The following is a 17,500-nucleotide window of genomic DNA, read 5'->3' on the forward strand; positions in this document are numbered from 1 at the left end:
CGATGCTGCCAGGAAGGACTTTATAACTGCGAGAACGATAGAAGGATTTGAAGAATGTTCGAAAGAAGGATTCGAGGAATGTTCAAAATTAATAGAAGATGCTAGGGAGCAAAGGAAGAAATGGGTAAACCAAAACCATTACGAGATTTTGGGTGTAAGTCAGACGGCCACTACGAAAGAAATTTTAAAAGCCTTCAGAGTCTTGGCCATGAAGTATCATCCGGACAGACACGGGGGTGAACCCAAATTCGTACAGGATGGATTCGAGTGGAGATTTAAAAGAGTGAATTATGCTAAAACTGTTCTGACAGATGAAGAACTCAGAAAGTCATACGATGAGTTTATTCGACCAAAGCCAGCACAGAAGGACCAACAGCATCGACGGCCTAAGCGAAGGTTTAGGGATTTGTTCAACTGTTTTGGGAAGGTAAAAGGATTTGAAGAATGTTCGAAAGAAGGATTCGAGGAATGTTCGAAATTAGAACATGCTAAGGCGCAAAGGGAGAAATGGGCAAACCAAAACCATTACGAGATTTTGGGTGTAAGTCAGACGGCCACTACGAAAGAAATTTTAAAAGCCTTCAGAGTCTTGGCCATGAAGTATCATCCGGACAGACACGGGGGTGAACCCAAATTCATACAGGATGAATTCGAGTGGAGATTTAAAAGAGTGAATCAAGCTAAAATTGTTCTGACGGATGAACGACTCAGAATGGCATACGATGAGTCGATTCGACAGCAGGACCAACAGCATCGATCGCCTAAGCGAGGGTTTAAGGATATTTTCAACTATTTTGAGAAAGTTATCATACGTCGATAAATAATTCTTCCTGAATTATATAAAAAAAAAGATAGGAAATCTAAAAAAAAATATAAAAACAAAAAATCCGCCCCCCCCCCAAGATCAAGTAGATGGACTATGAGAGGAGAAAAAAATGGCCATTTTAATTAGGAGAAAATATCCTTTGATGCAGATGATACAAGCTCTACATCATTGGGTACACAATGGCCTTAGTTGGAAGGATCAAGTGGACGGACAATGAAAAATGGAGAGAACAGGGGAATATTTTTTAAGAGGAAATATTCAGGAAGTGATTAAGGGATACTTGGCTCAACTACCCGGCTTGAAGGACGTGGAATAACCTAGAGGACTTCCTCTACAGAGGGGACAACCTTGTCTTTTTTTCTAGTATGCTATGTTCCCTGGTGTGGTCGTACAGGGGCTTCGTCAGGTGAACAAATGGTCAGATATCTAGATCTATTCTTTTGGATCCTAACCCTCGGGTGGTTCTGATAGAATAATCTAGAAGACTGGCTATGCAGAGGGGAGAGGAGGCAAGGTTGTTCTAGTATGTAGTCTAGTCCTTATAGGGGATCCAAAGAAATCAGGTTGGGGGAAAAAGCAGACTCCTTTGAAAAGAAGCAGCTGAAGACATAAAAAAAAAATAAAAAGAAACTAAAATATCCCAAAAAAATATAAAAACTAGAAAAAACTCAGAACAGAATTAAGAGACGCAGGACTCGAAACAAAAAATCCCCCCCTCCCCAAGATCAAGTAGATGGACTATGAGAGGAGAAAAAAATGGCCATTTTAATTAGGAGAAAATATCCTTTGATGCAGATGGTACAAGCTCTACATCATTGGGTACACAATGGCCTTAGTTGGAAGGATCAAGTGGACGGACAATGAAAAATGGAGAGAACAGGGGAATATTTTTTAAGAGGAAATATTCAGGAAGTGATTAAGGGATACTTGGCTCAACTACCCGGCTTGAAGGACGTGGAATAACCTAGAGGACTTCCTCTACAGAGGGGACAACCTTGTCTTTTTTTCTAGTATGCTATGTTCCCTGGTGTGGTCGTACAGGGGCTTCATCAGGTGAACAAATGGTCAGATATCTAGATCTATTCTTTTGGATCCTAACCCTCGGGTGGTTCTGATAGAATAATCTAGAAGACTGGCTATGCAGAGGGGAGAGGAGGCAAGGTTGTTCTAGTATGTAGTCTAGTCCTTATAGGGGATCCAAAGAAATCAGGTTGGGGGAAAAAGCAGACTCCTTTGAAAAGAAGCAGCTGAAGACATAAAAAAAAAAAATAAAAAGAAACTAAAATATCCCAAAAAATATAAAAACTAGAAAAAACTCAGAACAGAATTAAGAGACGCAGGACTCGAGAGGAAATATCATTTGATGAAGAAATACAAGCCTGCATCATTAGATGAAGTACGGACTATATTGGGAGGATCAACTGGTTGGACTAAGGAAGATGGAGAGAAAAAGGAACTTTTGTCTTTTTTTCTTTTTTTGAGGAGGAAATATCCTTTGCTGCAGAAGTACAAGCCTGCATCATTGAATAAAGTACGGACTCAATTGGGAGGATCAACTGGTTGGACTAAGGAAGATGGAGAGAAAAAGGAACTTTTGTCTTTTTTTCTTTTTTTGAGGAGGAAATATCCTTTGCTGCAGAAGTACAAGCCTGCATCACTGAATAAAGTACGGACTCAATTGGGAGGATCAACTGGTTAGACTAAGGAAGATGGAGAAAAAAAGGAACTTTTCTTTTTTTTTTTTCTTTTTTTGAGGAGGAAATATCCTTTGCTGCAGAAGTACAAGCCTGCATCATTGAATAAAGTACGGACTCAATTGGGAGGATCAACTGGTTGGACTAAGGAAGATGGAGAAAAAAAGGAACTTTTTTTTTTTTTCTTTTTTGAGGAGGAAATATCCTTTGCTGCAGAAGTACAAGCCTGCATCATTGAATAAAGTAAGGACTCAATTGGGAGGATCAACTGGTTGGACTAAGGAAGATGGAGAAAATAAGGAACTTTTTTTTTTCTTTTTTTTGAGGAGGAAATATCCTTTGCTGCAGAAGTACAAGCCTGCATCATTGAATAAAGTACGGACTCAATTGGGAGGATCAACTGGTTGGACTAAGGAAGATGGAGAAAAAAAGGAACTTTTCTTTTTTTTTTCTTTTTTTGAGGAGGAAATATCCTTTGCTGCAGAAGTACAAGCCTGCATCATTGAATAAAGTACGGACTCAATTGGGAGGATCAACTGGTTGGACTAAGGAAGATGGAGAAAAAAAGGAACTTTTTTTTTTTCTTTTTTTGAGGAGGAAATATCCTTTGCTGCAGAAGTACAAGCCTGCATCATTGAATAAAGTACGGACTAAATTGGGAGGATCAACGGGTTGGACTAAGGAAGATGGACAGAAAAAGGTACTTTAGTTTTTTTTTCTTCTTTTGAGGAGGAAATATCCTTTGCTGCAGAAGTACAAGCCTGCATCATTGAATAAAGTACGGACTCAATTGGGAGGATCAACTGGTTGGACTAAGGAAGATGGAGAAAAAATGAAACTTTTTTTTTTCTTTTTTTGAGGAGGAAATATCCTTTGGTGTAGAAGTACAAGCCTGCATCACTGGATAAAGTACGGACTCAATTGGGAGGATCAACTGGTTGGACTTAGGAAGATGGAGAAAAAAAAGAAACTTTTGTTTTTTTTTTCTTTTTTTGAGGAGGAAATATCCTTTGGTGTAGAAGTAAAAGTCTGCATCACTGGATAAAGTACGGACTCAATTGGGAGGATCAACTTGTTGGACTAAGGAAGATGAAGAGAAAAAGGAACAGAAAAAGGAACAGAAAAAGGAACATTTTTTTTTCTTTTGAGGAGGAAATATCCTTTGGTGTAGAAGTACAAGTCTGCATCACTGAATAAAGTACGGACTCAATTGGGAGGATCAACTGGTTGGACTAAGGAAGATGAAGAGAAAAAAGAACTTTAGTTCTTTTTTTTCTTTTTTTGAGGAGGAAATATCCTTTGCTGCAGAAGTACAAGTCTGCATCACTGGATAAAGTACGAACTCAATTGGGAGGATCAACTGGTTGGACTAAGGAAGATGAAGAGATAAAAGAACTTTAGTTCTTTTTTTTCTTTTTTTGAGGAGGAAATATCCTTTGGTGTAGAAGTACAAGTCTGCATCACTGGATAAAGTACGGACTCAAGTGGGAGGATCAACTGGTTGGACTAAGGAAGATGGAGAGAAAAAGGAACTTTTGTTTTTTTTTCTTTTTTTGTGGAGGAAATATCCTTTGGTGTAAAAGTACAAGCCTGCATCATTGAATAAAGTACGGACTCAATTGGGAGGATCAACTGGTTGGACTAAGGAAGATGGACAGAAAAAGGAACTTTAGTTTTTTTCTTTTTTTGAGGAGGAAATATCCTTTGGTGTAGAAGTACAAGCCTGCATCATTGAATAAAGTACGGACTCAATTGGGAGGATCAACTGGTTGGACTAAGGAAGATGGACAGAAAAAGGAACTTTAGTTTTTTTTCTTTTTTTGAGGAGGAAATATCCTTTGGTGTAGAAGTACAAGCCTGCATCATTGAATAAAGTACGGACTCAATTGGGAGGATCAACTGGTTGGACTAAAGAAGATGGACAGAAAAAGGAACTTTAGTTTTTTTTTCTTTTTTTGAGGAGGAAATATCCTTTGGTGTAGAAGCACAAGCCTGCATCACTGGATAAAGTACGGACTCAATTGGGAGGATCAACTGGTTGGACTAAGGAAGATGGTGAAAAAAAGGAACTTTTTTTTTTTCTTTTTTTGAGGAGGAAATATCCTTTGCTGCAGAAGTACAAGCCTGCATCACTGGATAAAGTACGGTCTCAATTGGGAGGATCAACTGGTTGGACAAAGGAAGATGGAGAAAAAAAGGAATTTTTTTTTTTTTTTTTTTTTGAGGAGGAAATGTCCTTTGCTGCAGAAGTACAAGCCTGCATCACTGAATAAAGTACGGACTCAATTGGGAGGATCAACTGGTTGGACTAAGGAAGATGGACAGAAAAAGGAACTTTTGTTTTTTTTTCTTTTTTTGAGGAGGAAATATCCTTTGGTGTAGAAGTACAAGCCTGCATCATTGAATAAAGTACGGACTCAATTGGGAGGATCAACTGGTTGGACTAAGGAAGATGGACAGAAAAAGGAACTTTTTTTTTTCTTTTTTTGAGGAGGAAATGTCCTTTGCTGCAGAAGTACAAGCCTGCATCACTGGATAAAGTACGGACTCAATTGGGAGGATCAACTGGTTGGACTAAGGAAGATGGAGAAAAAAAGGAACTTTAGTTTTTTTTTCTTTTTTTGAGGAGGAAATATCCTTTGCTGTAGAAGTACAAGCCTGCATCATTGAATAAAGTACGGACTCAATTGGGAGGATCAACTGGTTGGACTAAGGAAGATGGACAGAAAAAGGAACTTTTTTTTTTCTTTTTTTTGAAGAGGAAATATCCTTTGGTGTAGAAGTACAAGCCTGCATCATTGAATGAAGTACGGAATCAATTGGGAGGATCAACTGGTTGGACTAAGGAAGATGGAGAAAAAAAGGAACTTTTGTTTTTTTCTTTTTTTGAGGAGGAAATATCCTTTGCAGCAGAAGTACAAGCCTGCATCACTGGATAAAGTACGGACTCAATTGGGAGGATCAACTGGTTGGACTAAGGAAGATGGAGAAAAAAAGGAACTTTTGTTTTTTTTTCTTTTTTTGAGGAGGAAATATCCTTTGGTGTAGAAGTACAAGCCTGCATCATTGAATAATGTACGTACTCAATTGGGAGGATCAACTGGTTGGACTAAGGAAGATGGAGAAAAAAATGGAACTTTTTTTTTTTTTTTTCTTTTTTTTGAGGAGGAAATATCCTTTGGTGTAGAAGTACAAGCCTGTATCATTGAATAAAGTACGGACTCAATTGGGAGGATCAACTGGTTGGACTAAGGAAGATGGACAGAAAAAGGAACTTTAGTTTTTTTTTCTTTTTTTGATGAGGAAATATCCTTTGGTGTAGAAGTACAAGCCTGCATCATTGAATAAAGTACGGACTCAATTGGGAGGATCAACTGGTTGGACTAAGGAAGATGGAGAAAAAAAAGGTACTTTTTTTTTTTTATTCTTTTTTTGAGGAGGAAATATCCTTTGCTGCAGAAGTACAAGCCTGCATCACTGGATAAAGTACGGACTCAATTGGGAGGATCAACTGGTTGGACTAAGGAAGATGGACAGAAAAAGGAACTTTTTTTTTTCTTTTTTTGAGGAGGAAATGTCCTTTGCTGCAGAAGTACAAGCCTGCATCACTGGATAAAGTACGGACTCAATTGGGAGGATCAACTGGTTGGCCTAAGGAAGATGGAGAAAAAAAGGAACTTTTTTTTTTTTTTTTTTTTGAGGAGGAAATATCCTTTGCTGCAGAAGTACAAGCCTGCATCACTGGATAAAGTACGGACTCAATTGGGAGGATCAACTGGTTGGACAAAGGAAGAAGGAGAAAAAAAGGAACTTTTTTTTTCTTTTTTTGAGGAGGAAATGTCCTTTGCAGCAGAAGTACAAGCCTGCATCACTGGATAAAGTACGGACTCAATTGGGAGGATCAACTGGTTGGAGTAAGGAAGATGGAGAAAAAATGGAACTTATGTTTTTTTTTTCTTTTTTTGAGGAGGAAATATCCTTTGCTGCAGAAGTACAAGCCTGCATCATTGAATAAAGTACGGACTCAATTGGGAGGATCAACTGGTTGGAGTAAGGAAGATGGAGAAAAAATGGAACTTTTGTTTTTTTTTTTCTTTTTTTGAGGAGGAAATATCCTTTGCTGCAGAAGTACAAGCCTGCATCATTGAATAAAGTACGGACTCAATTGGGAGGATCAACTGGTTGGACTAAGTAAGATGGAGAAAAAATGGAACTTTTTTTTTTTTTCTTTTTTTGAGGAGGAAATATCCTTTGCTGCAGAAGTACAAGCCTGCATCACTGGATAAAGTACGGACTCAATTGGGAGGATCAACTGGTTAGAGTAAGGAAGATGGACAGAAAAAGGAACTTTTGTTTTTTTTTTTTCTTTTTTTGAGGAGGAAATATCCTTTGCTGCAGAAGTACAAGCCTGCATCACTGGATAAAGTACGGACTCAATTGGGAGGATCAATTGGTTGGACTAAGGAAGATGGACAGAAAAAGGAACTTTTGTTTTTTTTTTCTTTTTTTGAGGAGGAAATATCCTTTGCTGCAGAAGTACAAGCCTGCATCACTGGATAAAGTACGGACTCAATTGGGAGGATCAACTAGTTGGACTAAGGAAGATGGAGAAAAAATTGAACTTTTTTTTTTTTTCTTTTTTTGAGGAGGAAATATCCTTTGGTGTAGAAGTACAAGCCTGCATCAGTGGATAAAGTACGGACTCAATTGGGAGGATCAACTGGTTGGACTAAGGAAGATGGACAGAAAAAGGAACTTTTTTTTTTTCTTTTTTTGAGGAGGAAATATCCTTTGGTGTAGAAGTACAAGCCTGCATCATTGAATAAAGTACGGACTCAATTGGGAGGATCAACTGGTTGGAGTAAGGAAGATGGACAGAAAAAGGAACTTTTTTTTTTTTCTTTTTTTGAGGAGGAAATATCCTTTGGTGTAGAAGTACAAGCCTGTCTCAGTGGATAAAGTACGGACTCAATTGGGAGGATCAACTGGTTGGACTAAGGAAGATGGAGAAAAAAAGGAACTTTTGTTTTTTTTCTTTTTTTTAAGGAGGAAATATCCTTTGGTGTAGAAGTACAAGCCTGCATCATTGAATAAAGTACGGACTCAATTGGGAGGATCAACTGGTTGGAGTAAGGAAGATGGAGAAAAAATGGAACTTTTGTTTTTTTTTTTCTTTTTTTGAGGAGGAAATATCCTTTGCTGCAGAAGTACAAGCCTGCATCATTGAATAAAGTACGGACTCAATTGGGAGGATCAACTGGTTGGACTAAGTAAGATGGAGAAAAAATGGAACTTTTGTTTTTTTTTCTTTTTTTGAGGAGGAAATATCCTTTGCTGCAGAAGTACAAGCCTGCATCACTGGATAAAGTACGGACTCAATTGGGAGGATCAACTGGTTAGAGTAAGGAAGATGGACAGAAAAAGGAACTTTTGTTTTTTTTTTTTCTTTTTTTGAGGAGGAAATATCCTTTGCTGCAGAAGTACAAGCCTGCATCACTGGATAAAGTACGGACTCAATTGGGAGGATCAATTGGTTAGACTAAGGAAGATGGACAGAAAAAGGAACTTTTGTTTTTTTTTTCTTTTTTTGAGGAGGAAATATCCTTTGCTGCAGAAGTACAAGCCTGCATCACTGGATAAAGTACGGACTCAATTGGGAGGATCAACTAGTTGGACTAAGGAAGATGGAGAAAAAATTGAACTTTTTTTTTTTTTCTTTTTTTGAGGAGGAAATATCCTTTGGTGTAGAAGTACAAGCCTGCATCAGTGGATAAAGTACGGACTCAATTGGGAGGATCAACTGGTTGGACTAAGGAAGATGGACAGAAAAAGGAACTTTTTTTTTTTCTTTTTTTGAGGAGGAAATATCCTTTGGTGTAGAAGTACAAGCCTGCATCATTGAATAAAGTACGGACTCAATTGGGAGGATCAACTGGTTGGAGTAAGGAAGATGGACAGAAAAAGGAACTTTTTTTTTTTTCTTTTTTTGAGGAGGAAATATCCTTTAGTGTAGAAGTACAAGCCTGTCTCAGTGGATAAAGTACGGACTCAATTGGGAGGATCAACTGGTTGGACTAAGGAAGATGGAGAAAAAAAGGAACTTTTGTTTTTTTTCTTTTTTTTAAGGAGGAAATATCCTTTGGTGTAGAAGTACAAGCCTGCATCATTGAATAAAGTACGGACTCAATTGGGAGGATCAACTGGTTGGAGTAAGGAAGATGGAGAGAAAAAGGAACTTTTTTTTTTCTTTTTTTGATGAGGAAATATCCTTTGGTGTAGAAGTACAAGCCTGCATCATTGAATAAAGTACGGACTCAATTGGGAGGATCAACTGGTTGGACTAAGGAAGATGGAGAGAAAAAAGAACTTTTGTTTTTTTTTCTTTTTTTGAGGAGGAAATATCCTTTGGTGTAGAAGTACAAGCCTGCATCATTGAATAAAGTACGGACTCAAGTGGGAGGATCAACTGGTTGGACTAAGGAAGATGGAGAGAAAAAGGAACTTTTGTTTTTTTTTCTTTTTTTGAGGAGGAAATATCCTTTGGTGTAGAAGTACAAGCCTGCATCATTGAATAAAGTACGGACTCAATTGGGAGGATCAACTGGTTGGACTAAGGAAGATGGAGAGAAAAAAGAACTTTTGTTTTTTTTTCTTTTTTTGAGGAGGAAATATCCTTTGGTGTAGAAGTACAAGCCTGCATCATTGAATAAAGTACGGACTCAAGTGGGAGGATCAACTGGTTGGACTAAGGAAGATGGAGAGAAAAAGGAACTTTTGTTTTTTTTTCTTTTTTTGAGGAGGAAATATCCTTTGGTGTAGAAGTACAAGCCTGCATCATTGAATAAAGTACGGACTCAATTGGGAGGATCAACTGGTTGGACTAAGGAAGATGGAGAGAAAAAGGAACTTTTGTTTTTTTTTTTTCTTTTTTTGAGGAGGAAATATCCTTTGGTGTAGAAGTACAAGCCTGCATCATTGAATAAAGTACGGACTCAATTGGGAGGATCAACTGGTTGGACTAAGGAAGATGGACAGAAAAAGGAACTTTTGTTTTTTTTTTCTTTTTTTGAGGAGGAAATATCCTTTGGTGTAGAAGTACAAGCCTGCATCATTGAATAAAGTACGGACTCAAGTGGGAGGATCAACTGGTTGGACTAAGGAAGATGGAGAGAAAAAGGAACTTTTGTTTTTTTTCTTTTTTTGAGGAGGAAATATCCTTTGGTGTAGAAGTACAAGCCTGCATCACTGGATAAAGTACGGACTCAATTGGGAGGATCAACTGGTTGGACTAAGGAAGATGGAGAGAAAAAGGAACTTTTGTTTTTTTTTCTTTTTTTGAGGAGGAAATATCCTTTGGTGTAGAAGTACAAGCCTGCATCATTGAATAAAGTACGGACTCAATTGGGAGGATCAACTGGTTGGACTAAGGAAGATGGAGAGAAAAAGGAACTTTTGTTTTTTTTTCTTTTTTTGAGGAGGAAATATCCTTTGGTGTAGAAGTACAAGCCTGCATCATTGAATAAAGTACGGACTCAATTGGGAGGATCAACTGGTTGGACTAAGGAAGATGGAGAGAAAAAGGAACTTTTGTTTTTTTTTCTTTTTTTGAGGAGGAAATATCCTTTGGTGTAGAAGTACAAGCCTGCATCATTGAATAAAGTACGGACTCAATTGGGAGGATCAACTGGTTGGACTAAGGAAGATGGAGAGAAAAAGGAACTTTTTTTTTTTTTTTCTTTTTTTGAGGAGGAAATATCCTTTGGTGTAGAAGTACAAGCCTGCATCATTGAATAAAGTACGGACTCAATTGGGAGGATCAACTGGTTGGACTAAGGAATATGGAGAGAAAAAGGAACTTTCGTTTTTTTTTCTTTTTTTGAGGAGGAAATATCCTTTGGTGTAGAAGTACAAGCCTGCATCATTGAATAAAGTACGGACTCAATTGGGAGGATCAACTGGTTGGACTAAGGAAGATGGAGAGAAAAAGGAACTTTCGTTTTTTTTTCTTTTTTTGAGGAGGAAATATCCTTTGGTGTAGAAGTACAAGCCTGCATCATTGAATAAAGTACGGACTCAATTGGGAGGATCAACTGGTTGGACTAAGGAAGATGGAGAGAAAAAGGAACTTTTTTTTTTTTTCTTTTTTTGAGGAGGAAATATCCTTTGGTGTAGAAGTACAAGCCTGCATCATTGAATAAAGTACGGACTCAATTGGGAGGATCAACTGGTTGGACTAAGGAAGATGGACAGAAAAAGGAACTTTTGTTTTTTTTTCTTTTTTTGAGGAGGAAATATCCTTTGGTGTAGAAGTACAAGCCTGCATCATTGAATAAAGTACGGACTCAAGTGGGAGGATCAACTGGTTGGACTAAGGAAGATGGAGAGAAAAAGGAACTTTTGTTTTTTTTTTCTTTTTTTGAGGAGGAAATATCCTTTGGTGTAGAAGTACAAGCCTGCATCATTGAATAAAGTACGGACTCAATTGGGAGGATCAACTGGTTGGACTAAGGAAGATGGAGAGAAAAAGGAACTTTTGTTTTTTTTTTCTTTTTTTGAGGAGGAAATATCCTTTGGTGTAGAAGTACAAGCCTGCATCATTGAATAAAGTACGGACTCAATTGGGAGGATCAACTGGTTGGACTAAGGAAGATGGAGAGAAAAAGGAACTTTTTTTTTTTTTCTTTTTTTGAGGAGGAAATATCCTTTGGTGTAGAAGTACAAGCCTGCATCATTGAATAAAGTACGGACTCAATTGGGAGGATCAACTGGTTGGACTAAGGAAGATGGAGAGAAAAAGGAACTTTTTTTTTTTTTCTTTTTTTGAGGAGGAAATATCCTTTGGTGTAGAAGTACAAGCCTGCATCATTGAATAAAGTACGGACTCAATTGGGAGGATCAACTGGTTGGACTAAGGAAGATGGAGAGAAAAAGGAACTTTCGTTTTTTTTTTCTTTTTTTGAGGAGGAAATATCCTTTGGTGTAGAAGTACAAGCCTGCATCATTGAATAAAGTACGGACTCAATTGGGAGGATCAACTGGTTGGACTAAGGAAGATGGAGAGAAAAAGGAACTTTTTTTTTTTTCTTTTTTTGAGGAGGAAATATCCTTTGGTGTAGAAGTACAAGCCTGCATCATTGAATAAAGTACGGACTCAATTGGGAGGATCAACTGGTTGGACTAAGGAAGATGGAGAGAAAAAGGAACTTTTGTTTTTTTTTCTTTTTTTGAGGAGGAAATATCCTTTGGTGTAGAAGTACAAGCCTGCATCATTGAATAAAGTACGGACTCAATTGGGAGGATCAACTGGTTGGACTAAGGAAGATGGAGAGAAAAAGGAACTTTTGTTTTTTTTTTCTTTTTTTGAGGAGGAAATATCCTTTGGTGTAGAAGTACAAGCCTGCATCATTGAATAAAGTACGGACTCAATTGGGAGGATCAACTGGTTGGACTAAGGAAGATGGAGAGAAAAAGGAACTTTTTTTTTTTTTCTTTTTTTGAGGAGGAAATATCCTTTGGTGTAGAAGTACAAGCCTGCATCATTGAATAAAGTACGGACTCAATTGGGAGGATCAACTGGTTGGACTAAGGAAGATGGAGAGAAAAAGGAACTTTTTTTTTTTTTCTTTTTTTGAGGAGGAAATATCCTTTGGTGTAGAAGTACAAGCCTGCATCATTGAATAAAGTACGGACTCAATTGGGAGGATCAACTGGTTGGACTAAGGAAGATGGAGAGAAAAAGGAACTTTCGTTTTTTTTTTCTTTTTTTGAGGAGGAAATATCCTTTGGTGTAGAAGTACAAGCCTGCATCATTGAATAAAGTACGGACTCAATTGGGAGGATCAACTGGTTGGACTAAGGAAGATGGAGAGAAAAAGGAACTTTTTTTTTTTTCTTTTTTTGAGGAGGAAATATCCTTTGGTGTAGAAGTACAAGCCTGCATCATTGAATAAAGTACGGACTCAATTGGGAGGATCAACTGGTTGGACTAAGGAAGATGGAGAGAAAAAGGAACTTTTGTTTTTTTTTCTTTTTTTGAGGAGGAAATATCCTTTGGTGTAGAAGTACAAGCCTGCATCATTGAATAAAGTACGGACTCAAGTGGGAGGATCAACTGGTTGGACTAAGGAAGATGGAGAGAAAAAGGAACTTTGGTTTTTTTTTCTTTTTTTGAGGAGGAAATATCCTTTGGTGTAGAAGTACAAGTCTGCATCACTGGATAAAGTACGGACTCAATTGGGAGGATCAACTGGTTGGACTAAGGAAGATGGAGAAAAAAAAGAACTTTTGTTTTTTTTTCTTTTTTTGAGGAGGAAATATCCTTTGGTGTAGAAGTACAAGTCTGCATCACTGGATAAAGTACGGACTCAATTGGGAGGATCAACTGGTTGGACTAAGGAAGATGGAGAAAAAAAAGAACTTTTGTTTTTTTTTCTTTTTTTGAGGAGGAAATATCCTTTGGTGTAGAAGTACAAGTCTGCATCACTGGATAAAGTACGGACTCAATTGGGAGGATTAACTGGTTGGACTAAGGAAGATGGAGAAAAAAAAGAACTTTTGTTTTTTTTCTTTTTTTGAGGAGGAAATATCCTTTGGTGTAGAAGTACAAGTCTGCATCATTGAATAAAGTACGGACTCAATTGGGAGGATCAACTGGTTGGACTAAGGAAGATGGACAGAAAAAGGAACTTTTGTTTTTTTTTTTCTTTTTTTGAGGAGGAAATATCCTTTGCTGCAGAAGTACAAGCTTGCATCATTGAATAAAGTACGGACTCAATTGGGAGGATCAACTGGTTGGACTAAGGAAGATGGAGAAAAAAGGAACTTTTGTTTTTTCTTTCTTTTTTTGAGGAGGAAATATTCTTTGCTGCAGAAGTACAAGGCTGTATCATTGAATAAAGTACGGACTCAATTGGGAGGATCAACTGGTTGAACTAAGGAATATGGACAGAAAAAGGAACTTTAGTTTTTTTTTTCTTTTTTTGAGGAAATATCCTTTGGTGTAGAAGTACAAGCCTGCATCATTGAATAGAGTATGGACTCAATTGGGAGGATCAACTGGTTGGACTAAGGAAGATGGACAGAAAAAGGAACTTTTTTTTTTTTTTTTTTTTTTTTTTTTGAGGAGGAAATATCCTTTGCTGCAGAAGTACAAGCCTGCATCATTGAATAAAGTACGGACTCAATTGGGAGGATCAACTGGTTGGACTAAGGAAGATGGAGAAAAAAAAGAACTTTTTTTTTTTTCTTTTTTTGAGGAGGAAATATCTTTTGGTGTAGAAGTACAAGTCTGCATCACTAGATAAAGTACGGACTCAATTGGGAGGATCAACTGGTTGGACTAAGGAAGATGGAGAAAAAAAGGAACTTTTTTTTTTCTTTTTTTTAGGAGGAAATATCCTTTGGTGTAGAAGCACAAGCCTGCATCAGTGGATAAAGTACGGACTCAATTGGGAGGATCAACTGGTTGGACTAAGGAATAAGGAGAGAAAAAGGAACTTTTGTTTTTTTTTTCTTTTTTTGAGGAGGAAATATCCTTTGCTGCAGAAGTACAAGCCTGCATCATTGAATAAAGTACGGACTCAATTGGGAGGATCAACTGGTTGGACTAAGGAAGATGGAGAGAAAAAGGAACTTTTGTTTTTCTTTTTTTTTGAGGAGGAAATATCCTTTGCTGCAGAAGTACAAGCCTGCATCATTGAATAAAGTACGGACTCAATTGGGAGGATCAACTGGTTGGACTAAGGAAGATGGAGAGAAAAAGGAACTTTTGTTTTTTTTTTCTTTTTTTGAGGAGGAAATATCCTTTGGTGTAGAAGTACAAGCCTGCATCAGTGGATAAAGTACGGACTCAATTGGGAGGATCAACTGGTTGGACTAAGGAAGATGGAGAGAAAAAGGAACTTTTGTTTTTCTTTTTTTTGAGGAGGAAATATCCTTTGCTGCAGAAGTACAAGCCTGCATCATTGAATAAAGTACGGACTCAATTGGGAGGAGCAACTGGTTGGACTAAGGAAGATGGAGAGAAAAAGGAACTTTTTTTTTTTTTTTCTTTTTTTGAGGAGGAAATATCCTTTGCTGCAGAAGTACAAGCCTGCATCATTGAATAAAGTACGGACTCAATTGGGAGGATCAACTGGTTGGACTAAGGAATAAGGAGAGAAAAAGGAACTTTTGTTTTTTTTTTCTTTTTTTGAGGAGGAAATATCCTTTGCTGCAGAAGTACAATCCTGCATCATTGAATAAAGTACGGACTCAATTGGGAGGATCAACTGGTTGGACTAAGGAATAAGGAGAGAAAAAGGAACTTTTGTTTTTTTTTTCTTTTTTTGAGGAGGAAATATCCTTTGCTGCAGAAGTACAAGCCTGCATCATCGAATAAAGTACGGACTCAATTGGGAGGATCAACTGGTTGGACTAAGGAAGATGGAGAGAAAAAGGAACTTTTGTTTTTCTTTTTTTTGAGGAGGAAATATCCTTTGCTGCAGAAGTACAAGCCTGCATCATCTTATATATATATATTTATATATATATATATATATATATATATATAAGGGCGTGTGTGTCTGTGTGTGTGTGTTTCAGTAAATGATAGTCTGACAGTTCTTTCTAGGAATATGACCTTATAATATTTCCTGATTCGTTAACGTAGTACACAGCTTAGAGTTGAGACTATGAAACTTCGGATAAACAAACGACATCGTCATCAAATAGAAATGCCTTTACTTGTAAAACTAAACGCCATAGGAAGAATCGGCTTTTATAGGATTTGCACACACATTCCAATGGGGATTATTACTTTTGACCTTGAAGGGCAACCAATTCCATCATCCCAGCCACCATTCCCGTGGGTGACTTATCCTTTCCCTCTCCTGCTCCCTTTCGCCTTTTATATTCCATAAAATTTATCGGTAATTGTTCTATTTTACTATTTCAATATTAGTCAAATCTGACATTGCTATAATTGTTGTTGAAACTGTTTTCTATCAAGAAATGAAAATCAGACATACTCATAATATTCTTACAAGGACAACAGTAGGTTTTTACACATAACACTCATTTTTGTGGAAATAGATTCATAGGCCTACGGTAGAGACCTATTTCTTGTTTGGCCAAATATCCAGTAGAGATTACTATCTTCTCTCTTCCTGGAAATGAACAGCCTACGGCAGTAGACAACTAACTGCCTTATTTGATCTACGGGCAGACCAAGGGAAAGGCCCGTGCCAACAAGAAGTGTTGGCTGTAATACTCTACGAACGAAGCCTTATTTGTATATTCATGCTTTTTATTTTTATGCTGATGAGAAAAGAAAAGTTAATTATAAAGTACAGGATTTTATGTTTATCCCTTATTTGTTTAGTCAGTTGATGATATATATATATATATATATATATATATATATATATATATATATATATACATATATATATATATATATATATATATATATATATACATATATATATATATACATATATATATATATATATATATATATGTACATATATATAGTACATAGTATATAAATATATATTAATAAACCAAATCTCTGACCTAGTTTATGCATTCATTCTCACTATATTCTTCAGAGTGATGTGAAAATTTTCATAAAGTTATTATATATATTTTACTGTAATTTATATAAACCAACTCATTTAATGATGCTATTCAAGAAATGTACATGGATTTTGTGGAAAAAAAGTCCAGTATAATATGAACATATAATTATTAATTAGTCCTGACAAGAACAAACTATTCAGAGTTTGATACGAAATAAAATATAGATATGATTGAAAATCATGTTGATAAAATCATTTGAACAACTTATCATATAAGATAGAGAAATGAATAAATTGATACTATTATAAAAAATAGAATAATCATGGCATTATATATAATTATGATATTATTTTTTACACAGAATCTATAATATGTTTGACATCATATTTCAGTTTTCTGTTATAACATTAAATAAGTGTTCTGTATGAGAAATCGTTCCAATAAAATATACAAAAATGCAATTCAAATATAGGAATTTAAAAAAAAAATCTGGAAAAATAAGTTAACAATTTACAGTACAAGATTTAGATAACAAAAAAAATATCTTGTTAGAAAAGTGAAGAATTGAAAATTTTTTATTTGGAATGCTTTTTTTCTGAAAAAAATCTAATAATTAACTTTATAATCAACTTTTGTGTGATATAACATCAAACAATTTTTTGGATGCAACGCTGGGTTACCAGGACAAGTAAGACAGCAATACGCAGCTTTTTTACGTCCACCGGGCCCGTAACGATCGCTGCAAACAGCACAATCTCTTAGAAGATTATCTGGTATACAGTTTATTATATGGCATTTATCATTCCTTAGTCTTTCTGGTACTTCATGTCCGTTGACAAGAGATCTTTTTCCTCCCAATCTTACTCGGAAATCACCAATAAGTTGTTCACATAGCTCTTTTCTATAATTACGATGGTTTAGTTTTTTCTTCATTATATTCTTCCCATTCATTTTCTTCATCGTCACTGTCACTAACTTCTTCATCGTTCACTTCTAGCAATTCTCGTGGAGGGTCGTAGAGCCTCTCGTCAAAGTCACTACCATCGTGCTCAGAATCGGAATCGGATGAAGCATTATTTTCCATGTCCATGAAAACCCCGTTATAACTAACATCACAATTTTCCTCTTTGTCGTCGATGCCTACAAAATCATCTTCTGAAGAACACATATCAAGACATTCTAAAATTTCCGACGTAGTTCGCAAAAACTTTTTCGATGAAGCCATGATATAGGATGAGTGTTTGAGAAGCGATGACCTCGGAAATTAGCTGGTGAAACAGGAGTCGATCACAATCGGTACTTGCTGATGAACGAGGCCAAACGCACTGAGAAATGGATATCGTGAGTGTCTGCCTTTATTTATTAATTCTAACTCGTCTTAGGGGAAAAGGGGGGAGAGGATTAACTAAGAAAACAAGGA

Source organism: Palaemon carinicauda, chromosome 5 (genome assembly GCF_036898095.1).
Source record: "Palaemon carinicauda isolate YSFRI2023 chromosome 5, ASM3689809v2, whole genome shotgun sequence".
Lineage (NCBI taxonomy): Eukaryota > Metazoa > Arthropoda > Malacostraca > Decapoda > Palaemonidae > Palaemon > Palaemon carinicauda.